Consider the following 6,614-nt stretch of genomic DNA (forward strand, 5'->3'; position numbering starts at 1 on the left):
CGTTCACAGTTATTTTACATGGAACGTTTCTGTGTGGAATATTATTAACTATTAATAAATGTGTTTTAAAACCTATTTAGTTAATATGAAAAGGTATATTTGTTATGAAAAGGTACAAATACGAACTTTTCTCCTGAAATAAACTGATTTAAGCTTCACAATCAGACCTTAAAACCACTGCTGGAGCTTTGAGAGAACATTTACGCTGTTTGGACCTGGATGAACAGAAACGTACCTGAACAGAACCTTCATTACCAACAGTGTCAGCACCTGAACATTAAAATCAGACAGCTGTTTATCTGCAGAGTAGTTGTTTATTTTGTCAGAGAAAACACAGGTATTAGAAAAAATGCAGGTGAAATATTCTGAAACACATTTTAGTGGATTTCAGCATCGACTGTGAGTTTGACACGCGTTTAAATATAAAAACATACACTTTAAATATTTTTTCTTGTGGACAAATCTGCAAAAACAATGGGTTCTGTGTGACTGAAGAGTGACTTAAAGTTTATTAAAGTTTTTAAAGCTCTTTTCATTTCAAATATGTCCTCATTATATTCAGATACATTTCATTTTTCAGATTTCTGCAAAAGAAAAGTCATTTGAAATGAGCACATTCCTAACGTAGTTTTGTTAAATGATCATTTTTAATAATGTGGAGATTCTTGGCCACATTAAAGCTCGGTTTTAGTCTGGGGGCTGAATTGTAAACAGCGGGGTGTGGCCGAAGATGACCGATGACACCATGTGAAATGATTTGTCTGTTTATTTTCTTTTCTTTTGTTTTGCTTATTTACATCAAACAGAGCGTCACTCAGGGCTATAATGACACATCTGTCCTTCTGGACATGCGGTATGCAAATGAGCTGAGCAGCAGCCAATCAGATTGTTGATGTGTGGCTCAGTAACTGATTGTGTCACACACTGAAATATAATAATAATAACAACTTTATTTATGTAGCACCTTTCATACCTACAAATGCAGCTCAGAGTGCTTTTAAAATAAATACGACAATGAAAAATAAAAAGAACAGGATTATTGTATCAGATTATTGTTTAGTTTCACTACTAATTACTAATAAATCAATATTAGGCTGCTTTGAGGCTCAGAACTGGCCTGGAACTCTGCATAGATCAGGACTCACAACCCAAACGTTAAGAACAGCCATTTTATCCCTTCAACAAAAGCCAAACCACCTTGAGAGCCGCAGCGCTGTACATCCATCTCGGCTGTACTGTGTCTCAGTGCGTGCTGATGTTCTAGTGTAGGCTGAAAATATTAATCAGCTCTGCTTTAATCTTCAGCTCAGCTGTAGACGCTTTTCTCACATCACCAGCAGGAAACTTTTCCTCTAAAGTGGAAGTTTCTTGTAAAATGTCTCTTAACGTTGAACTTTTTACGTCTGATGTAGCTTCTCCTTCGTCAGCTTCCTTTTCAAATTTTCCGTTCCACCTTAAATGGGCCTTGAGGTACCAGAATATAACTGCTGCACCATTTAAGGTGGAACAGGAGAATTAGAATAAGATGCTGGTGAACGAGAAACCGACTTCAGCTTCGTGACTTCAGAGGTTCAGTTTCTCTCTGCAGATTAAACGTATCAGGAAACCAGTTGGAGTGATTATAAACACTAATAAGTCCATTCGTCTCCAAATCATCGATGTCCGTCTTAAATCTCTCTCTTTGCCGTTATGTAGCTACCAGCTGGGCGAGACTGTCGTCTGCGTTGCTATGGTGACCAGCCGTCTGCGCTGATCTTCAGGGTTAAAGGGTGAATCAGCAGTTCTACATTAACTCCAGCGTTTAAGACCATTTACTGTTAAACTGTGTTGAAGGATCAGCAGAGCTTTATTTTACTGTAGAGGAGGATTATTTTATTATTACCTGCTGATCTGATTCAGCTATGGAGCCGCGACAGGGCAGTGGAGGAGCCGCATGAGGCTCCATAAATGTAATGATGTTAGTGTATCAGTGTAATGAGAATACAGTGGTCACTGTAACAGAGTGGCTACTGCAGATTTTCAAAATATAAAAATACAAACTGGATCTGTGGCCCAGTCCCATTACACCCTCGCCCCACCACTCAGCCCTACCCCTCCGTTTGTGTGTTCATGTCTAGGTGTAGGGGTTCCTGATTCCTGTTGAGATAGAGGGGTGGGTGAAGTGTTGGGGCTACATGACCCTCCAAACGGAGAGATATGAGAAATAAAGAAAAACCAGCGAGACGGAGAACAAGAGACCAAAGAAACCCACAAATGTGGGAATTTTCTCTGTTAAAAATAAAATAAACATCATATTAACTCAGTTTAATGTGGTTTCAACATATTATGGCCCTTTTCTTCACTACACGCATAAAAATCTTTAGCCGTGCTGATGTCACAGGAGCTAAATCACCCGTTCCACCTTAAATGAAAACCAATCGAACGAGAATCTGGAGAATCTCTGACTTCAGCTTCATATCACTGAAGAATTAGGGGGGGTGATAATAAATAACTGCCCCCCTCTTTGAAGGCGTCTGACCCCTAAATGTAACTAAAGCCCAGCAGTGAGGAGCTGAACTTCCCCCTCCTCTGCTGTCCCTGCAGACGGGCAGGGTCGCCTACAGAGTGGCGCTAGTAGCTGTTAATGAAGTGATGCTCTTTTATTAGAGGGTCTCATTTCAGAGGAAGATCTCAACCACTACCCTGTAGCTCAGGAACAAGGGGCAACACTCAAAAACAAGGGGTAACAATAAGAAACGAGACTGAGACGTAAACAAACACATGTTGGTCTCTTCTACATTTAAATTATTAAAAAGTTCAGAATGATTCGTTTTCATCATTTTTAAAAGCTGCTCTCCTGAAATCAGGGGGTGATGCAAACCCCTGCACCCCCCCACCCCACCAGCATTAGCTAAGAAGAAGCAGATTTGTAGGCAGAGGTCACTTCCAGACAGGCTTCTCTCCGTGATGACAGTCTCTCTTCACAGCATTGTGGCTGCTGTGGAATGAAGAGCAAATAGCACAAAGCCCATGAGACACCCACCACAGCCCGACCGCACTGCAGGACCACCAGAAGGAGGACTGTTGGTCACTGCGCTGATGTTTATAGGCCTGTTGGAGACCTGCGGTCTAGAGGAGCTCAGTGAGTGGACTGCGCAGGTTGAGGTATTCAGGCTGGTGGACCCTGAAGCTGTGGTGGTGTTTTGAGGCCGCTGAGATGAACTGTTGGAGACGGGGCTGGTGGTAGTGTTGAGGATGGAGCTGCTGGTGCTCTGAACATTAGAGAGGCTGGTGTTGGAGATCATCATGGTTGTGCTGGACACTGATGCTGTTGTGCTGGACGGCTGCTCATTAACTGTTGTAGAGATCGTAGTGAGGGGAGCTCCACAGGTGCGCTAGAGAAGAACAGAACAAAATCAGCAAATATTCCACACCCATCAGATAAACAGCGCTTAAAGCTGAACATCAAGCTGCTTCAGATCTGAAAACATCCACAGGTGTTTCTGTCCATCCTTCCACTGTGAGAAGACCACTCAGCGCTGTGGGTCTGAAAGGACGTGTAGCTGATCAAGAAGAACCTCACTGAGAAAAGGAGACGGACACATCAAACAAAGAAGCTGGACGATGGACTGACCACCCCAGAGTCCAGACCTCAGCACCACTGAATGGGTTTGGGATTTGCTTTGACTTCTAAACGATTTTGGTCCTAAAGAGTCAGATTTTACCACTGATCTGAGAAATGTTTCTGCTTTTCTCCCTATTTGCACTAACTGACCACTTCATTAGAAACACCCACCTTGCACTTCTACTAACACTATTTAGAAACACTAATTAGTCCCACCCATTCAGCCTACAGCAGTTTAGCCCCACCCATTCAACCTACAGCAGTTAGCCCCACCCATTCAACCTACAGCAGTTAGCCCCACCCATTCAGCCTACAGCAGTTTAGCCCCACCCATTCAGCCTACAGCAGTTTAGCCCCACCCATTCAGCCTACAGCAGTTTAGCCCCACCCATTCAGCCCACAGCAGTTTAGCCACACCCATTCAGCTACAGCAGTTAAGTCCCACCCATTCAGCCTACAGCAGTTTAGCCCCACCCATTCAGCTACAGCAGTTTAGCCCCACCCATTCAGCCTACAGCAGATTAGCCCCACCCTTTCAGCCACAGCAGTTTAGTCCCACCCATTCAGCCCACAGCAGTTTAGTCCCACCCATTCAGCTACAGCAGTTTAGTCCCACCCATTCAGCCCACAGCAGTTTAGTCCCACCCATTCAGCCCACAGCAGTTTAGTCCCATCCATTCAGCCTACAGCAGTTTAGTCCCACCCATTCAGCCCACAGCAGTTTAGTCCCACCCATTCAGCTACAGCAGTTTAGTCCCACCCATTCAGCCCACAGCAGTTTAGTCCCACCCATTCAGCCCACAGCAGTTTAGTCCCATCCATTCAGCCCACAGCAGTTTAGTCCCATCCATTCAGCCCACAGCAGTTTAGTCCCACCCATTCAGCTACAGCAGTTTAGTCCCACCCATTCAGCCCACAGCAGTTTAGTCCCACCCATTCAGCCTACAGCAGTTTAGCCCCACCCATTCAGCTACAGCAGATTAGCCCCACCCTTTCAGCCACAGCAGTTTAGTCCCACCCATTCAGCCCACAGCAGTTTAGTCCCACCCATTCAGCTACAGCAGTTTAGTCCCACCCATTCAGCCCACAGCAGTTTAGCCCCACCCATTCAGCCCACAGCAGTTTAGTCCCATCCATTCAGCCCACAGCAGTTTAGTCCCACCCATTCAGCCTACAGCAGTTTAGCCCCACCCATTCAGCTACAGCAGTTTAGTCCCACCGGTTCAGCCCACAGCAGTTTAGTCCCACCCGTTCAGCCCACAGCAGTTTAGTCCCATCCGTTCAGCCCACAGCAGTTTAGTCCCACCCGTTCAGCCCACAGCAGTTTAGTCCCACCCGTTCAGCCCACAGCAGTTTAGTCCCATCCATTCAGCCCACAGCAGTTTAGTCCCACCCATTCAGCCTACAGCAGTTTAGCCCCACCCATTCAGCTACAGCAGTTTAGTCCCACCCGTTCAGCCCACAGCAGTTTAGTCCCACCCGTTCAGCCCACAGCAGTTTAGTCCCATCCATTCAGCCCACAGCAGTTTAGTCCCACCCATTCAGCCTACAGCAGTTTAGCCCCACCCATTCAGCTACAGCAGTTTAGCCCCACCCATTCAGCTACAGCAGTTTAGCCCCACCCATTCAGCCTACAGCAGTTTAGCCCCACCCATTCAGCTACAGCAGTTTAGCCCCACCCATTCAGCTACAGCAGTTTAGCCCCACCCATTCAGCTACAGCAGTTTAGCCCCACCCATTCAGCTACAGCAGTTTAGCCCCACCCATTCAGCTACAGCAGTTTAGCCCCACCCATTCAGCTACAGCAGTTTAGTCCCACCCATTCAGCCTACAGCAGTTTAGTCCCACCCATTCAGCCCACAGCAGTTTAGTCCCACCCATTCAGCCCACAGCAGTTTAGTCCCACCCGTTCAGCCCACAGCAGTTTAGTCCCACCCATTTATGTTTAAGATACAAGTGTTTCAGCTCTGACTGCTTTCTGACTGAGGCACAATACAGGACAGCCACTCTGAACAGAGCTCATTTACATACATATCTAGTCTTAAAGACACAGTAACGAAAATAGCCTGTTTAATTGTAAGGAATAAACAAATTGGCAAAATCAATTAAGAATGAACGACACAAGACGCAGCGTGACCTCACGTCATGTTATCGCCTCTTCAGGTGCTACGTATTTTATGCTCTTTGATGTTTAAAGAGTTCAGAGATCTATATTAAACATTAAAGCATGTCTCCTTTAACATCTTGGTAGACTGACCACAGCTGTGTGTGCTGGCAGGTCATCCACTGACAGTCAGATCTTTGAGTGACTCTGGGTTTGCATATCCTGGAACTGACCAAGGACAGGGTTACATAATCATTCCCAATAGCCCCCAACACACATACATCAACACACACACTCATCCTACACACACACAAACACATACTTCACACACTCAAACACTCATCCTACACACACAAACACACACACACACACATCCTTCACACACTCAAACACTCATCCTACACACACACACTCACACACACTCATCCTTCACACACACACACACACACACTCATCCTACACGCACACACACACACACACACACATATACACACAGACACACACAGAGCACTCCTGACTATGTTTACACCTTCACACTGTCTTCTGTTTTCAAGTAACTCCCAAAGTCATTCAGGTCACCATGACTACAACATGAACATAGGCATAATATTTACCATCCAGAACCACCACAGAACCCACACGAGTCTTCTGAGTCTATATGGAATGTTGATGATGGAAAATAGTGGAAAATCTGGAATAATGAGTTTTCTTTGTTTTTTAGACCAGCAATTTATCACAAAACTAACTAACTAACTAGCAATGAGGGAGCTTTTATAGGTGGATGTCTGGTTCCCATCATCACCACTGTGAACAGATTTGACTCGGCAAATTTCTCATGAACAGAGCGTTTCACACCAAACTGCTCTGAACGGCTCTGTTTACATCTTAACCACTTAATTATACAAA

This window comes from Pygocentrus nattereri, chromosome 14 (genome assembly GCF_015220715.1).
Source record: "Pygocentrus nattereri isolate fPygNat1 chromosome 14, fPygNat1.pri, whole genome shotgun sequence".
Lineage (NCBI taxonomy): Eukaryota > Metazoa > Chordata > Actinopteri > Characiformes > Serrasalmidae > Pygocentrus > Pygocentrus nattereri.